Source organism: Bubalus kerabau, chromosome 1 (genome assembly GCF_029407905.1).
Source record: "Bubalus kerabau isolate K-KA32 ecotype Philippines breed swamp buffalo chromosome 1, PCC_UOA_SB_1v2, whole genome shotgun sequence".
In the NCBI taxonomy this organism is placed as follows: domain Eukaryota; kingdom Metazoa; phylum Chordata; class Mammalia; order Artiodactyla; family Bovidae; genus Bubalus; species Bubalus kerabau.
Genome location: NC_073624.1, coordinates 164,352,281 through 164,371,575, shown reverse-complemented (window position 1 = coordinate 164,371,575; position 19,295 = coordinate 164,352,281). Strand labels below are relative to the sequence as shown.

The 19,295-nt window shown below is 37.3% G+C and overlaps 1 protein-coding gene across 4 annotated transcripts in view; it reads left to right on the top strand.

The window, feature by feature from the left end:
- Positions 1-19,295, top strand: part of WAPL (WAPL cohesin release factor) — a 75,457-nt gene that overhangs the window by 30,439 nt on the left and 25,723 nt on the right. The gene's annotated exons all lie outside the window — the stretch shown is intronic.

Below are 19,295 nucleotides of genomic sequence, written 5' to 3'. Positions count from 1 at the left end.
ATTTTACCCTTGTATTTAAAAATTCGTTTACTTAAATAGCGTATATAATGTTATTGTAGCTTTGTTATTGTAGATTGAACTACTTTTAAGCAACTGAAAAATGAGCGTGTCTATATTATCTGGCTTCATTTTATTTTTAATTCTTTTACCTCTGAAGAGCCAGTTAGGAATCTTTTCAGAGTGATTGTGTTATACTTTTGTACCCCCATATACCCACCTCCCAGCAGGGGAAAAAAAAAGTGCTTAATGCTAATTTCAGTGGCGCTAACTTGCTCTGGAGCCAGGGGCTATGGTAGTGTGGTGTAATGACTGTGGTCCTTAATTCTTAGGTGAGAGTTTGATTTCTAAAATTGTGTATGACATGTGTTGATTTCTAGTGTGAAAGTTACCACATTTTTTGGTCTCAGGACTACTTTACAGTCTTAAAAATTTTACTGAGAATCCCAGAGCGATTTTGATTATATATGTTAGTATTTACCAGTATTTACCAAGTTAAAAATGAAAACGTATATCAAAGATACTTGTAATTCACTTAAAATAATAATAATGATCCATTATTAATGTAGCATTTTAGTGAGAATTATTTTCTTAAAACAAGAAGTGAGATGAGTAGCAGTGTTTTACAGTTTTTGCAAATCTTTTCATATAGTTTGGCTTAATAAAAGACATCTAGATTCTTCAGGATTGTTGTTGTTTAGTCACTAAGTTGTGTCTGACTTTTTTGTGACTCCATGCTGCAGCATGCCAGGATTCCCTGTCGTTCACTGTCTCCTGAAGTTTGCTCAGCTCATGTCTGTTGAATTGGTGATGCCATTCAACCATCTATTTTTTCACCCCCTTCTCATCCTGCCCTCAGTCTAATGAGTTGGCTGTTTGCATCAGGTGGCTGAAGTATTGGAGCTTCAGCATCAGTACTTCTAATGAATATTCAGGGTTGATTTCTGTTAATATTGATTGGTTTGATCTCTTTGCTGTCCAAGGGACTCGCAAGAATCTCCTCCAGCACAAAAATTCAGAACCATCAATTTTTTGCCAGTCAGTCTTCTTTATGGTCCAGCTCTCACATCCGTACATTGACACTGGAAAAAACGTAGCTTGGATTATTCGGACCTTTATTGGCAAAGTAATGTCTCTGCTTTTTAATAGGCTGTCTAGGCTTGTCACAGCTTTTCTTTCAAGGAGCAAGCGTCTTTTAATTTCATGGCTATAGCCACCATCTGCAATAATTTTGGACCCCAAGAAATTTAAGTCTGTCTCTGTTTCCATTGTTTCCCCATCTATTTGCCATGAAGTGGTGGGACTGGATGTCATGATCTTCATTTTTTGAATGTTGAGTTTTAAGCCAGCCTTTTCACTTTATTTCACCTTCATCAAGAGGCTCTTTAGTTCCTCTTTGCTTTCTGTGATTAGAGTTGTGTCATCGTATGTCTGAAATTGTTGCTATTTCTCCCAGCAGTCTTGATGCCAGTTTGTGGCTCAACCATCCCGGCGTTTTGCATGATGTACTCTGTACTGTAAGTTAAATAAGCAGGGTGACAGTATACAGCCTTGACGTACTCCTTTCCCAATTTGGAACCAGTCTGTTGTTCCATGTCCAGTTCTAACTGTTGCTTCCTTGACCTGCATATAGGTTTCTCAAGAGGCGGGTCAGGTGGTCTGGTATTCCCATCTCTTTCAGAATTTTCCACAGTTTATTGTGATCCACACAAAGGCTTTAGCATAGTCAATGAGGCAGAAGTAGATGTTTTTCTGGAATTCCTTGCTTTTTCTAAGATCTAACAGATGTTGGCAGTTTGGTTCTTTTTGGGATTAGCAGATGCAAACTAGTCTATTTAGGATGGATAAACAGCAAGGTTCTACTCTTTAGCCCAGGGAACTATAATCAGTATCCTGTGATAAACCATAATGGAAAAGAATATGAGAAAGAATATATATGTATAACTGAGTCACTTTGTTGTACCACAGAAAATAACACAGCATTGTAAATCAACTGTCCGTCAATAAAAATTGTTTAAGAGACAGCTAGATTCTCATATCCTCTACATTCAGTACTTTTTATTTTATTGTTTTAGTTTTGAAGACATTCTAGCCTAACAGTATTTTAAATAGCTTTTTCAGGTAATCATGGACATTCTGCTTTGCTACTACATCAAAACGCAACAAGCAGGAGTTACTTAAAGATTAATTGAAGCTTGGACTCTAAAACCATGCCAGTGAACTTTTCATACTGTTACATTAAAACGTATTGGTCTGTCCTGCTTGTGAATGAATCTTTTACACATGAGTGTTTTATAACCTCATACACGGGTCTTTTGGAAAACACTGATCACCCTGGTTTATCCCAGCTTTCATGTGACGACACACTGCATTATACAGCATCAAAAACACCACTGTCAGACTGAGGCTGTCAGGTTCAAAAGAGTAGATGAAGTTCTCCAAAATTTTAGTTTTTGCTTAAAAGTTGGAATTTTTTTCATTGGCAGAAAATACTTCAGGGAAAACGACTGGCAGTGACAGGCCTGCTTTGTTCATTTTTGAGAAAATGTCTGCCTGACACCCAGGTCTGTGTAAGCAGTTTGTCGGTCTTTCAAATAAAGAACGGTGTTCAGAAAAAAAGTAGCTAGTTCAGCTTGAAACTTGAGCAGTAAATAGTGTTTTTTCTTTGGTACAACCACACTTTGTATGCAACAGGAGTGTTTTAGGTACACTGATTTTTTTCACATAGATCATTAGTGCACTTAAGGGTTACAATTTAATCAGTAATTTTACCTAATTCATCAAGGGCTTTTTTCTTATGTGACAGTGGCATTTTATTTTGATTGTTTATTTTTCTTTGGGGCGTAGGTGCTTTACAATGTATGTTAGTTTGAAACTGGCATTTTATTTTATAACTGGAGTATGTAGCATTGAAGAATATAATTACTTATATACAGTTCAGAGCCCCTACCTTGATTCATGCTAAGACATCAACAGCTTTACCCAGCATTGCTTTTGCACCATCCCTACAAATATCAACACAGTGAAAAGGGCAGACAACATATTATTTTTCTGAAAATGGATTTTTCTTTGTAGACGCTCTGAAAGTTTCCATAGACCATAGTTTGAAAACTTCTGATTTATAATATTCTACCTTATTTCCCCCCTCTAAACTTTTTATTATGAAAAGTTAAAATTTACACAAGATGTGAAAAAAGCAATGTGATGAATACCATATTCCTCTAGCTAGATTGACCTCTCCAGTTGTTGTAATGACACACCAAGGCACCTTCCTCTTCCCTCTCTTCATGTGTGTGTGTGTGTGTGTGTGTGTGTGTGCGTGCATGTGCACATGTGTATTACATAACATTTTACCCTATTTGAAAGTAAGTTGTGGAGTTATAGATCACATGCATTTCTCAAGAAAAAGGACAGTCTTCATACCTAACTGTGGTTATATGATTAGTAATTCTTTTATATAAACTGATGTTCAGTCCATATTCAGATTTTCTCAAAATGAGACATATATTTTTTTCCCCACACTGAACTGATTTACTTGTTATGTCTCTTTAATCTTCAGCAGTCTCTTCATCTTTTAAAATACCCCATGACAGTGTTTTTTTTTTTTTAAGAGCCCAGGATATCTGTCTTGTAGAGTGTTTTCACATTCAGAATTTAACTGATTGTTTCCTGATGATATAAGTCATTACCCCACTGTATTAAAATAGTATAGTGTCATAGAACACTGGAATTAAGTTTGTATGTTTGACTAGGCTGAGGTTAAATGTGTTTTGGCAAGAATACCTCAAAAGTAATATTGTGTATGTTGTATCACATTGGAAGCTGTGTAACACCTGATTATTCTACTTAGTACTGACTACCTGCTGAACTGCTGGATAGATGGCTGCCTCCACATCTGTCCAGTTGTGATCACTGGATCCTCAAAAATAAAAGTATATTTTTCCTTTTATAATTTAGTTAGTAAGCTTCTGGGTGTTACTTTGGCGCCATGTGAATATTCTATTCCCCATTAGGTTTGGCCAGCACAACCATTTCAAGCTATTTCTTGTCTCCTTTTGATACAGCCCCATCATCTTTGAGCACTTTTTTCGCTTTCTGCACAGATGATGACCCAGAGTTTACTTTCAGTCATGGAATCATTCATTCATCTAAAGATCAGTTCTTTCTGTGGGGATTAGTACTTAGAAACCCAGAACTAAGTGCTGTGTGTATTCATTGCTTCTAGACTTGTTCATTGGATAGAGCTATGAAATATATTGAATATAAACTGAGTTAATATTGATAGTTTCATTTCAGATTTAACATTTCAGAATTTTGTACTTCGTTTTCTTGGTTTATTCTATAGCACACATTACTTTTTAAATTATAGTACCAGTATTACTATGAACAGTAAATACACTGAAAGAAGTTTACGATTTCTTTCTAGCTCCTTTTGTCTTTAAATTATTTCTCTAAGGATGAAGTGATAGTAATGTGTTCAAAAGGTTTTTTTTTCTTAAATTAATTTTTACTGGAGTATAATTGTTTTATAGTGTTGTGTTTCTGCTGTAGTGTTTGAAAGTTTTGAAGTAATTTTTATCTTGTGTATTTTAATTTAGTATTCGAGTTCATTTGTACTTAACTTCATTTCTTTAACTTAGTTTTAAACTTTATATTGGATTCATTTCTTCGCTACTAGCATGACTTAGGAGGCAGCAGTGTACATGTACTTGACCCGATTATGAAGGAATCTCTCTGGCCTAAAGTAAATCAGGTCATGCAAGCAAGTAGGCAGAAGACCTATTTACTGTTGATGGATAATGTCAGAAGAAAATTAAGAAAATCATTATTAGTTTATGAAACCAAAGGAGCTATGAGTTTGAACTCATTTGAAAGATGTAATATAGGTAAAGCCTTGCCTTAAAACAGTAGTGCTGATTTAATCCCCAAAGAGGCTTCAGTAAACTTTTAATTTCATTTTTAACCTCCTATTGAAAGGTTTACCCCAAACCCTTTTTAAGTGAAATTGTGTCAGAATTTTTTTCACTTAGATATTACTACTGTTTAGGTGGGTCAGTAAGCTTCAAAAATGAGACTTTGATCCTGAGTGTTATAGTACTTTAATGAAAAGTAATAATAATGCTTTAGTTCCCATGGAAATTACGTATCCTTATGAAAATATCCAAAGAATTTAGAAGCCTACGTCAGCAAGAGAAGCTAAGCAGTATAAAATCCTTAGGTCTTAATAAGAAATAGGTCATCCATTTGTCTTCAAGACAGCTAAAGAACTACTTGAATTGTTTAAAAGGAGAGAACCATTGAGAAACACAAAACTGAAATTTAACCTATTGAGTTTCGATGAGTATAAAGGAATAGAGCAAATAAATGGGATCAAAGTTCTAAGCATTTATAAATTCAGTGAAAAGAATAGATTTGTTTCATATATAAGAAATTATGATTCATGTTTTTGATGTTAAAAAAGACAAGCTCAGTTCTTCAAGGAGTTTTTATGTAGGTTACCCCCCAGATCTCCAGAAAAAAAGGAAAGGAGGGGGTCACTAGGTAGTGGGTGTAGAAAGTGTTCTCAGCAGTTGCTCCATTTCTCCATTATAAGAGGAATACCCCCTGGTATTCACTGGTAGGACTAATAGGTCAGTGAGAGTATCTGGGTCTTCTCTAATCTGATTAAAGGCACTAATGACCTCATTTCTGAGTGGTGGAAAGGTGGCCCACGTCTTGCAGTGGCAAATTTTTCTCCTTACCTATCAGGCTTTCTTGGCAGTTTTGCATTGAGTAAATCTTTGTTATGGAGGGTAGCCCTGTACATTGGAGAATATTTAGCAACATTTCTGGCCTCTGTCCAACAAATGGCTGGTCCCATTCCTCCCCTACCCCCATGCCCCTGTTTTCAACCAAAAATGTCTTGGATACTACTAAATATCCTATGGGGTTCTAAATGGGCCCCCCTGTCATGTATGGCTTGAGAATAAGATGCAGACTTAATGCTGATTACTCACAAATACTGGGTTCAGTTCAGTTCAGTCGCTCAGTTATGTCTGACTCTTTGCGACCCCATGGACTGCAGCATGCCAGGCTTCCCTGTCCATCACCAACTCCCAGAGCTTGCTCAAACTCATGTCCATTGAGTTGGTGATGCCATCCAACCATCTCATCCTCTGTAGTCCCCTTCTCCTGCCTTCAATTTTTCCCCAGCATCAGGTATTGAGTTGGCCAACACAATACCTTAGTTTATAGAAATGAGAGTACTTTACTCCGCATTGTAGGCAGATGCTTTACCGTTTGAGCTACCAGGGAAGCCCCATAGCTATAGTATACCCATCAAAACCATGTAGTTAATAACACTGATAGAGTAATTCAGTGTAATCCACATATCCTGTTCAGTTTTCCCAATTGTCTGAATAATGGCCTTCATAGCAGAACAAATCCCACCCCTCCCCAATCTCCCGTGATCCAATCCTGCATCACATGTTGTATTTATTTGTCACAAATCTCCATCCTTTTTCAGTCTGAATATCTGCGTCTTTCCTAGTCTTCCCATGGCTTTGACATTTTTGAAGAGTTAAGACCAGTTATTTGTTGAATGTCCCTCAATTTGTGCTTATCTGATGTTTTCTTGTGGTTCAGTTCAGTTCAGTTCAGTCCAGTTGCTCAGCCATGTCCGACTCTTTGTGACCCCATGAATTGCAGCACGCCAGGCCTCCCTGTCCATCACCAACTCCTGGAGTTCACCCAAACTCATGTGCATCGAGTTGGTGATGCCATCCAGCCATCTCATCCTCTGTTGCCCCCTTCTCCTCCTGCCCCCAATCCCTCCCAGCATCAGGGTCTTTTCCAATGAGTCACCTCTTCGCATGAGGTGGCCAAAGTATTGGAGTTTCAGCCTCAGCATCAGTCCTTCCAAAGAACACCCAGGACTGGTCTCCTCTAGGATGGACTGGTTGAATCTCCTGTCAGTCCAAGGGACTTGCAAGAGTCTTCTTAGGTTATGTGTATTTGGTGGAAATACCCAGAAAAGATGCTGTGTTTTAACTGCATCATACCAGGTAGCACACAATGTCAGTCTGTATCATAACTATATATGTTAACTATCCCCTGAAGTCTATCAGGTTCTTCAGCTCCATATCAAGCTTTTACCCACTAGTTTTTTTAAAAAGTTTAATTTATTTTTGGTTGTGCTGGGTCATTTCTGTGTGAGCTCTTCTCTAGTTGGGGTGAGCAGGGGTGCGCTTCGTTGCAGTGCATAGGCTTCCCGTTGCCGTGGTTTCTCCAGGGCACGTGGGCTTCAGTAGCTGCAGCATGTGGGCTCAGGAGTTGAGGCTCCTGGGCTTAGTTGCTCTACAGCATGTGGATTCTTTACCACTGAGCCATCAGGGAAACCCTACCTACTAGCTTTAGCATTGAGTTTTTCATGAATCAGTCTTTACTCTGATTGTTGTTGAGTGTTTTTTTTTGTGTTAATTGTGTTGTTCCTTGCATAGTTGTTACTAGTTGGCCTTCTACTGTAAGGTAGATTTTTTTTTCTCCTCTCACTCATGTATATAAAGAATATGTATATTTATATATTCTTATATGTACATTATGTATTCATTATTACATGTCCATTTATATATTGTGTTAATTTCTTTATGTCAGTATAAACATGGATTTCTGTTTTATTCAGTCATTTGTTACTGCTATTTATTTAAATAGTAGTACTATCATTATTTCAGTACTCAGGTTTTCTTAGATTTGGCCTGTGGGTGTTTTTTCAGACGGGCTTTTACCATGACCCACTATTTTTCATTTCCTTACTGATGACACACTAAGATGTTCAGGGCTTGTGATACACATTCCCAGGCCTGGAGTCAGCTATGTCTCCAGGGACCCCTGTTTTCTTAGTGGAGAATGATCTTTAAAAATACAATCTGGTCCCAAGGTTTGGTCATTTCTTCTGGGGTGTCATTGCTTCTAGGCCTACTTTGAGTCAGCAGAGCAAGGAAACATGTGAATATATGCATTTTCTTCCTCTCTCTCACCCCTAGCACCCACCACCCAGACACATATTTATTTCATATCTGTGTAGTTTTAGAAACATCACTTCACACTGCTGCTGCTGCTGCTAAGTCGCTTCAGTCGTGTCCAACTCTGTGCGACCCCATAGACAGCAGCCCACCAGGCTCCCCCGTCCCTGGGATTCTCCAGGCAAGAACACTGGAGTGGGTTGCCATTTCCTTCTCCAATGCATCAAAGTGAAAAGTGAAAGTGAAGTCGCTCAGTCGTGTCCAACTCCTAGCGACCCCATGGACTGCAGCCCACCAGGCTCCTTGTCCATTGGATTTTCCAGGCAAGAGGACTGGAGTGGGGTGCCATTGCTTTCTCCATCAGTTCACACTAGATACCTGCATTTCTAGTTCAACACCATGTTTTATTCTAGCCTTCACGCTTTCCGCATTTTACTTCTCTTTTCCGGTATTGAGTATCCTTAATACCATCCTTTTGTATATAGCCAGTTTCCTGGCCACACAGGCCAGCTCCTCAACTTCAGTGCCACTAGCTGAGAGGTCCCACTTTCCTCTACCTGTCTTCCCATGTTAGAAAACATTAACTTTCTGTAAGCTTGCTGGCAGTGAGAATTTCCCCCAACTTCACCAGGAATATAAAGAAGGGTTGTTTATGACAGAATTGAAGGCTGGCTGGGTGAAAAATGTGTCAGAAAGATGAGGAAGGTAAAGAAAAGTTCTGGTAAGAACATATTTAAAATGATTATTCAGAAAAGTTGTCACTTGGAAGGCAGAAAAAGTAGACATGGTTTGAGGGATTAGGTTGAAATAAACCTGGTTTTAAGTACCCGTTCTTTCTGTGTGTGGTTTTATTTGAACATCTGGTAATTTAAATTTTTGTTTTTCAGTGCTAACTTGTTTCTGATCACTGGCTGTAGCCAGTCTCCCTGAATTCCATTATTTTGTTATTGCCATATATGTTCTGAGAAACTTAGATCATTTCTTTTGCCTGATCTGCTCTTTGTTTGATTTTGATACCTTTCCATTCAGCTGTTGCCAGTTTGCTCTCTTCCTAAGGGATTATCCATATAATCATCCCAACTAACCTTCTGTGCTTACATTTTACCTTAGGCTTTGGCTGTCTTATTTTGCCAGTTAAGATTATTGCTGGGTCATTGATGAAACTAACCATAATGTCAGTCTCAGTTTCAGTTCTCAAATATTTATACCTTCACTTTCATCATTTCCCTGTGGTTTTATGCTGGGCCCATCTGGTAGTGTCTTTTGTTTGACTCTCAAAGGAACATTTTGGACTTTTATTTTTCTTCCCTTCTGTTTTTCAATATGACACAGGATAGTAGGTTTTTGGGTAAGTAAATTAAAACTTGATTATCAGCTTGGTAATAAACTTAGCTGTATTTGAAAGCTAAAATTGTGTAAAGCTGTGGTTTTAAAGTGTAGTTTTTATAATTTTGTAAACTCATTTTTTTTTGTTTTGTTTTATAAAATTAGTTTATATAGGTTGTCAATCAGTTTAAACCCAGAATCTTAAAGTTGAAGTGATTTTAAAGGACACCTCTCACTCAAGAACAGATGTTCATTTATAGTATCCTTTTCTAACAGAACTCTGATGAAGCAGCTTATTTTTCTTCACATTGTTGGTTACCTTTGTTCTGTGTCTGGGGATTCATTGACCATCCCGGGATTCAGTCATCAAAACAGTATGAGATTTACTGTATTCTCATGGACTAGAAACCTGAGACACAGATGAATGTGAAGCCTGAGAAAGAGATGCTAGCCACTGGTCTGCTGGTGAGAGGGTTGTTGGCCAGAGCATAAACATAAAAAAGCCACTGTTCCCAGGTTGGTGAGTCAAAGAGTTGTTGAAGCTGAGCGTGTTCTGGTTGAACCTGGGTATGGAAGAGGGTCAGTTTTAGTTTGCTTTTGTCATTGTTTTAACTCAGCACATAACTACATGCATTTCACAGTGCTAGGTATTGGGGGTATGAAAAGGAGAAAGATAAATGTCCTAGTGAGGTATTAATAGAATGTTTTTCCCCATGGAAACTTTTGAGTAGTCTTAGTATTTCATATTTATTCCAAAGCAAGCATATCTGTCTTCCTTTTATATAGGTAGTATTTAACTTAAACATTAACCCAGGTACTTAAATCATTGATCTACATTCTATAAAGATGTAGGAAAATGTAAGTTATTTACTCTATGTGATCTAATTCTGGTGGTTTTTTTTCATTTAATATTCTGGGAGGATTTTAATAAGGCATAAAAGTACCATTAATCTTTTTGTTTTCTTTAGTTCAAGTTCCTTTAAAATTGGAAAATTCAAACTATTTCACTATGGCTTATTTCCCAGAAAATGAAGTTCAAATTGAGAAAATGTAGCCATGAGTTAATCAAGAGCATGGGAATTCTGACATACATGTGACACTTAAACATACACAGAGAGAGAGAACGTGTTTTAGGGTGTTTATAGTTTGGAATTTGGTTTTCCAATTTGTAGTACATTTTATTTAGAGTTCACTGGGCTTCTGGCATCTAGAATACTTTTTGCTGAACTTATTGATACTCCTATGACTTCATACTAATGATGACCATAAATTAGCATCAGATGTATAATACTGGGAGTTTTTTGAGGATGGTAACCATATATTTTTTTCCCCCAGCATTAAGTTCCTAGTGTCTGAGCTACAGAAAGTGTTCATATATGTTTATTTCTAAAATTTTTGAAAGTATCTTTCTGTAAAGAATGTGTATAGTGAAGTGAAGTGAAAGTTGTTTAGTCGTGCCTGACTCTTTGCTACCCCATGGTCTATACAGTCCAAACTCTCCAGGCCAGAACACTGGAGTGGGTAGCCTATCCCTTCTTCAGGGAATCTTTCCAACCCAGGAATCGAACCCAGGTCTCCTGCATTGCATGTGGTTTCTTTACCAGCTGAGCCACCAGGGAAGCCCAAGAACACTGGAGTGGGTAGCCTATCCCTTCTCCAGGGGATCTTCCCGACCCAGGAATCGAACCGGGGTCTCCTGCATTGCAGGCGGATTCTTTACCAACTGAGCTCTCAGGGAAGCCAAAGAATGTGTATAGTACTAAATATTTGATTTTTATGTTTGACAATTGGTCAACATCAAATTTGGGGAAATTTTAGCCAATATTCTTCTAATAGTTTTTGGTGCTTTTCCCCCCTCTGGGGACTGGTCTTACTTTGAATCAGCCTAAAATCAGCAGAGATTGCCTGTAGTCTAACAGAATCAGGCTTATTGACTTATTGCAGTAAAGGATACTGCACAGCAGAGACACTCACGGGGCATCTTACCAAAGAAAAGTTTTTATAGGATTTTTGGGGGAACTGGGGAGTTTAGGTGAAATTTAAATGAAATAGTATTTGAGAAGTTCAGGGCAAAGTGGTGCTGTCTGTGAAGGGAATTTTTGCCTTCTCATTTATTTATTGGCCTTGATGAAACTTTGCCCAGTGTGTGCTGCCATTCTATCCATCTTTTTAAAATTTTTTCAGTCTTGGTTTCATTTGGTTAGATAGTTTAGATAGTTTTCTGTTTACCATTTTCAGGTTCTTCAACAGTATCTGTGTGTATTAGTCGCTAAGTCGTGTCCGACTCTTTGTGAATCCATGCACTGTAGCCCACCAGGCTCCTTTGTCCATGGAATTCTCCAGGCAAGAATACTGGAGTGGGTTGCCATGCCCTTCTCCAAGGGATGCTCCCAACCCAGGGATTGAACCCAGGTCTCCCTCATTACGGGCAGATTCTTTACCGTTTGAGCTACCCGCTGCCTAGTCAGCTATTAATCCCAATTATTAGTAATTTTCTTTGCTGAAAGTTTAGTTTGGATCTATTTTATATCTTCCTTTTCTACTTAACATAATTGTTTCCCTTACCTTTTTACCTATGTGGGATATGGTTACAGTTATTTTCAGTATCTTTTGTCACCTAATTCTGTCATCTGTATTGTTTATAGATCTGTTTTTATAGTGTACAGAGGTGAATTTGGTAGAACCAGGTTGAAAAATAACCAGGAGGAAATTGTGCTAAGAAAAAGTATAGATGTGTTAGTCACTCAGTTGTGTTCCGACTCTTTGTGACCCCATGGACTGCACCCTCCAGGCTCCTCTGTCCATGGGATGTTCCAGGCAAGAATACTGGAGTGTGGGTAGCCATTCCCGTCTCCATGGATCTTCCCGACCCAGGGATCGAACCAAGTCTCCTGTATTGCAGGCGGATTCTTTACTGTCTGAGCCACCAGAGAAGCCCTAAAGATTGGATGAGTTGAGGCCAAAATTCAAGCCCTTTGGTCTTTATGGATTTCCTAGGGACCTACCACAAATACAACTATGAGCTTCTTAGAAGCCAGGGCAAAGAAGATTGTCAGTGGCCCATTGGCTTTTTAGGGAAAAATCATTAAAAATAGAAGATTCTTACTAACTTTGGGCAAGGCATAGGTTATGTTCTCATCTTTTTCTGTGCTTCAACTGAGAAGTATTGCTGTTGAACTTTCATTTGTTATGATTGACTTTAATATTTTATTTAAGAACATAAAGGATATCTTTATTCCTTCCCATTTTGTAGCGATTGCCTATATTAAAGTTGAATTATTCTTTTTATTACTCTTTGATTTCTTTCTTTTACTCTTGTCTGAATTTGATTTAGTTGTTTCATGGAAATTAAAATATTAACTGATAGAATGATTTATACCTTTTCTATTTTACAAGTTTTCTGAGGGAATTTAAAAAATTTTTTAATATTTTTATTTGGAAATAATTTTTAAAATAGTTTATATTTGGAAATAATTTAAAAATTACAGAAGAGTCACAAAAATAATATAGTACAATGAACATTCCTTACCCTGATTATCTTAATATTTGCTTTTTCATTTGTTCTGAATAGTTAAGGGTGAGTTTGTGTATGTACCTATGTATTATTAGCCCTTTACTCCTAAATACAGTGTGTATTTTCTAGTTCATGTCCACATCATCTTTAGTAAATTTAACATTGTTTCAGTATTTTTACCTAATCTGTTGCTTCAGTTTTGTCATTTGACACAATAATGTGCTTTGTAGCATTTTCCCCTCCCTGGTACAGGATGCAGTCTAGGGTGAGGTATTTTATTTAGCTGTTTAGCTGTGTCTTTAGTCTCTTTTAACTAGGAACATTTCTATAGTCTGTTTTTTATGGCTTTGACCTTCCCCCGATCCTCCCTTTAAAAAATAGCTTCTCATTTTGGTTTAATCTGAGGTTTCCTCATGATTAGGGTCAGGTTATTCATTCTAGGCTGAAATACTGTGTAAGTGATGATATATTCTGTTCAGTGTGCCACCTCTGGATGGATGTTAATTATAATCACCCAGTTAAAGGGGTAGGCCCTTATATAATTGCTGTATAATTATTTTCTTCCTCTTGTAACTAAAATGCAGTCTTTGAAGAGACTGTTCAACTACTTTGTTCTTCATACTCTTCGATTTAATATGCATGATGATGCCTTTCTGATTCAATGTTTAACTGTGCTGCTTGCAAAATAATCATTTAGTCAGTTCTCAACACTGCTGTAAGCATCAACCCACCCCTTTCCCCATTTGTTTTATTTACTTATTTTTATTCATTTGGTTGTTTTATTTCTGTCATTATGGACTCATGAGTCACTACCTTTTTAAAAAAATGGTTCATAATTCATTATTTATTTTATAAGTACATTTGTCATTATGTGGCTAGTGTGGCTCTTCTGTCACTGTGACATACCCCCATCATCCTGTGAGCACTTTCTTACTTTTTGGCGTAACACAGTGTTTGAGATTCATCTCATATGTGCTCTGCTCCAGCCCTGGAATCAGGCCCATTCTCTGAGTTCTGTTCCCTTTAGTAAGGAGCAGAGACCAAGATTGGGACAGTAGACATGGTCTTCACTTCTTGGCCCTTTTTGGAGATGGAGATAGGAAATGCGCATCTAAACACATATAGATTCTAGCATATGTATGCATATGCATATAGATTTCCGCACATATCTGTTCTAGAAATCATGAGTTCACACTACAATATTAGCCCGTCCCTACAGGGTTCTCTCTTGCCTTCTGTCTTTACTCCCAACAGTATCAACACTTTTACTCAAACCTGTAATAGGTCTAAAATAGTTACAGAGTTGCTTTGTCCATTCCACTGCAATAAATAACTCTACTGATGTGTTTAGGATTTATTTGTAATCCTGCACTTGTCCTACCCTACATTCTCTGTCTTGAGGTGTAAAGATAAATACTGTGCTCATAAGTTACTGAGATTAGTTCTGTCTGCCCGTCTCTTGGGCTTTCTGTCTTCCCTTCATTGTATTTGCTGTTCATTTGAGTGGTGAGTAGGTTTGTTTGTTCTGGTTTGCTTTCACTTTTAGGTTTTTTTCTCCCTTTTATTTGTATTTATTTAATTTATTTGACTGATTATGCACAACATTAACATGCTTCCAAAAGTCAATACTATACAGAGGTAAATTCAATGAAGGGTCACTTTGTTGAGCAATGTTCTATCCCATCACTCACCCCTGGTCAGGAACTGTTAATTGTTCTCTGCTTTATCCTTTCTCTATTTCTTTGTATAAAAACAAGCATAAACTTTCTTATTTCTCCCCTTTCTTATATAGTAAAAGGTAGCATCTATATGTATACTTTTGCACTTAGTTTTCTTTTAAAATTTTTGTTTAGTAGTAATTCTTAGAAATTGCACCATGGAAGTTCATTTAGAGATCTTCCTAAGAGTATATATATATTATTAACAGGTTTTTTAAAAGAAAAGTTGACTTTAGATTGTGTTTTTTCCTTGCTCTATTCTTGCAGATGTTCTTTATATCCTTCAGATTGTTTCTTTTTAAGATTATATGTGTGTAGGATACATATACACAAGTCTGGTGTTGGCGAAATTTTATGTATTTATCAGATTCCTATCATTATTCATTCCTAACTAATTTCAGTAGCATTTGACTCAGCTAATGTATAAGAAATCTCAAATTAGTTTTCAGTAGCTAGCTTATTTTCTTTGGCTTATCGGTCCTTGGCTGTTTCTCTCTGGACTGTTTTCAAATTGCTATATTGTCAGGGACCCATCTTCCTGTTGTGGTATTCTACCATCTCTATGGAGTATTGAAGAATACGAATAGTAAGAATGGGGAGGGGAGGCAGTCAACATCCCTAGAAGGCCAGGCTCTAGAAGGTGTACTGCACTTCTGTACATGTATCATTGTCTAGAACCTGGTCATATGCCCACACATGTAGCAAGAGATGTTGGAAAGTCAGGGCAAGCATGTGTCCAGCTAAATGGAGGGGAGATTGAATATTCTCTCTCTAGCCATATTTCAAGATATTTTCAGCTTCTCTTTTTGTGTTTCTAAATTGGATAAGTCATCTCCCTAATACAGCTGGTTCATTCTATATTTATTATATTTAGTGATAGTTTTACTTGTAAAACTGATGCATATTTCAGCTGATTTTTCTTTTTTTTTTGAATCCTGGTTCATCCTAGTATCTTTTTATTTTAATAATTGTTGAGCTGTAGCCTGCTTAGTAGTAGTTTTCAGAGTGTCAAGTATTTTATTTTATGCTTTGTTATTTGGAGTTTTTAGAGCTTATGCTGTTTCAGGGTTATATTCTGATGTGCAAGTACCTGTTTTATAAAGTTTTACTAAAATTTTTAGAGCTTATGCTCAAATTATGCTATTTTAAGATGATATTTTGATGTGGCAATACCTGTTATAAAATTTTATAAAATTGTTACAAATTCTTTTGAAGGTAAAACAGCTGAGTAGCAGATAAATTGTTCTTGTGGATAGGAGTTGACAATTTATTCATAAAAATAACTGTCTCTTGAAAGTAATCTGTAGGGTTTAATTGAATCAGGAAAAATTTTCAGCTCTACTCATCCCATGTACGTGTGGATTATACCTTTGCTTAGTGCTCTGTCTTCACACTTCTGAATGTCTAGTTGTTAGCAGTAGAGACATTCTTGGTTTTAGTTTAGGGATAGGTGCAGTTTTTCGTCAAATTATGCCCTGAATATTTAAACAAACTAGGAAATTTTACTTTAAGGCTGTTTTGATCATAGTTTAAGACAGTCTGAGATTATATCATTATGCTTAAAAGAAAGTTCTAAAGAGCCAAAAGGTACCCTAATCTTTGTGAAACTTTCTTCCTCAAATACTCTCTGCCTCTCCTGCCCATCTTAAACAAAAAGAAACCTTAAGAATTAAAAAAAAAGTCAAATCCAGATTAATTTTCTCCCTTCTTAATTGTCACGGAAGTGCGACACACTCACTGTTGTGCACTGTGGCACTCTGCTTTTTCAGAAGTCATTCAGTTGTAGCGCACGCTGACAGAATGACTGGTGAGAGTGCAGTTGTGTTATGATATCCTTGTGTGGGTAATGCTGCTGCTGCTGCTGCTGCTAAGTCGCTTCAGTCATATCCGACTCTGTGCGACCCCATAGACGGCAGCCCACCAGGCTCCCCCGTCCCTGGGGTTCTCCAGGCAAGAACACTGGAGTGAGTTGCCATTTCCTTCTCCAATGCATGAAAGTGAAAAGTGAAAGTGAAGTTGCTCAGTCGTATCAGACTCTTCGCGACCCCATGGACTGCAGCCCACCAGGCTTCTCCGTCCATGGGATTTTCCAGGCAAGAGAACTGGAGTGGGGTGCCATTGCCTTCTCCGGTGGGTAAGGCTGGATGGATTCAAATCAGCTTACTGTATTTGTCCTCATTTAGTACACAGTGCTCTTTAAAACTCAGAAATAAGTTTGGTACTGCTAAAAAGTTCACATGGCTTAAAAGCAGTTATTCCAATTTTTTTTCCCCCTTTGAGAGCCAGCTCAATAAAGAATACCATAATATTGTCATTTCTTCTTAGCTTTTCATGAAAGAACTCTTCTTACCTCTTTTTTCTAATTGTGATTCAACAAGCCAATTTGTTAACCATAGCCTTGCATTATAATTATAAAAATTGGTCCATTGTTTTTGTAGAAATTGAATTCTCTCTCATAGATAAATGCGTCATGCGCCATGCATCTGTCACTGGCATATTTTTTCCTTAGCTGTAACACAGTGTTACATTTGAGGTTCTTATTTGTCATGCCCCTGGAGAACTGAAACAAAGGAATAGTATGTTAGTATGTTTAAGATTACTAGGATTGAAATATGCTAAAATGATTCCAAATCTTTAGGATGTTAGAATAGTCTTAAGAGCTTTTTTACTTTTTTGTTTTTAAGTATTCTTTGGAGTAGATTTCAGAAGAAATGGAATCCACAAATAAGTTTAACACTAAAAAGTTAAGGAATCTAGTTAATATGATACATCTAGTTTTTAAACCAGAATAAAAATGAACAAGATTTAAGTAAGCCTGGTAGTGCAGTCGAAAGGACTCAGTTACAATTTAGCTGGGTTGCTGAGTGGTAAGAGGGGTTTTGTTTTCCATGAAAAGTTGATTGCTGTCTGGTGTTTTTGTAGATACTGTACACAGTATCATGTGTGACGTGCACTTAGGTGCGTGTGAAGTTGCTAGACTATTTGGAATGATGTCAAGAGCTCAGAGTCCGTGTTGGTCATATCTTACCTCTGACCCATGCCCCAGTGTGTCTGTATTAACCACATGCATGTTTTTTTATTTTAACTTTTAAATAGTAGGGTGTATCCTCAAATCCTCCTGCTCCCTATAATAAACCCTATATTAACTTGGTAAAACTTTGAAACAATTAACAGTAGGGAACAACAGTTCTCATTGGATTCACTCTTTTAGATTAGTCTTTAGCATTAAAATGGCAAAACCTTGTCAAAACTTTTAAAATAATAGTGTTTACTAAGCCACCTTAATTCAACAAAGTAAACAAAATGTTCATGAGTGTATCTTTTGAATATAACTTGTATATTTATTCTGTGTACTGTTAAGCTTCAAATGCTTTTCAAAGTTCTTTTTTTTATTGTGATAAAAACTACAACATGAGGCCTACCTCATAGGAGATTGTTAAGTGTATAGTAACTGTTAAGTGTATGTTAACTGTAAGCACGGTATTGTACCGTGGTTCTCTAGAATTTTTTCATCTTGCCTGACTGAAACTTTATACCCATTGAATAGCAACTCCCCATTTTGGCCCCTGTCCAGCCGCTGGCAACCACCATTTCTATTTTTATGAGTTTGACTAGAATTCTTACAAGTGGAATCATGCAGTATTAAGTCCTTCTGTGACTGGCTTATTTCATTTAGGGTAACATCCTGAAGGTTCATATTATAGCATATGATAGGATTTCCTGTTTTTTTTTTTTTTTTTTAATGGCTGAATAATGTTCTGTTGTGTGTGTAACATTTTCTTTATTCTCTGTTGATGGATAATTAGGTTATTTCTACCTTTTGCCCATTTTGAAAAATACTGCATTGAACATGGAAGTACAAATATGTCTTCGAAATCCTGTTCTTAATTCTTTTGAATAAATACTTCAAAGTGGGATTGCAGGATCATATTTGGTGTTCAGTTGCTCAGTCGTGTCTGGCTCTTTGTGACCCCATGGACTGCAGCATGCCAGGCCTCCCTGTCTTTCATCATCTCCCAGAGTTTGCTCAAATTCATGTCCATTGAGTCAGTGATGCCCTCCAGCCATCTCGTCCTCTGTCCCCTTCTCCTCTTGCCCTCAGTCTTTCCCAGAATCAGGGTTCTTTTAATGAGTCATCTCTGCGCATCAGGTGGCCAAAGTATTGGAGCTTCAGCTTCAGTCCTTTCAATGACTATTCAGGGTTGATTTCCTTTAGGCTTGACTGTTTTGATCTCCTTGCTGTCCAAGGGACTCACAAGAGTCTTCTCCAGCACCACAATTTGAAAGGATCGATTCTTCAGTGCTCAGTGTTCTTCTATTCAAGTCTGTTGCCTGTTTTTCTTTTTCTTTTTTTGCTATTGACTTATAGGAGTTCCCTGTATATTTTGGATAGTAATCTCTTATCAGACAAATGGTTTGAAGATTTTTCTTCTATTCTGTAGGTTGCATTTCTCACTCTTGATAGTTTTCCTTGCTGTGCCGCAGCTTTTCATGATGTAGTCCTAGCTGTTCATGCTTGCTTCTGTTCCTTGTGCTTTTGTGCTTATGCTTCATGGCAAGAAGTCAGTGCTGTAACCACCGTTAAGTACCCTCCCCCCCCCATGTTTTCTGGGAGTTTTAGCTTCAGGTCTTACTTTTAAGTTTTAAAAATATTTTTGTGTATGGTGTAAGATGAAGGTCAAGTTTCATTGTTTTGCATGTGGATATCTAGTTTTTCCAGTATCGCTTGTTGGAGAGACT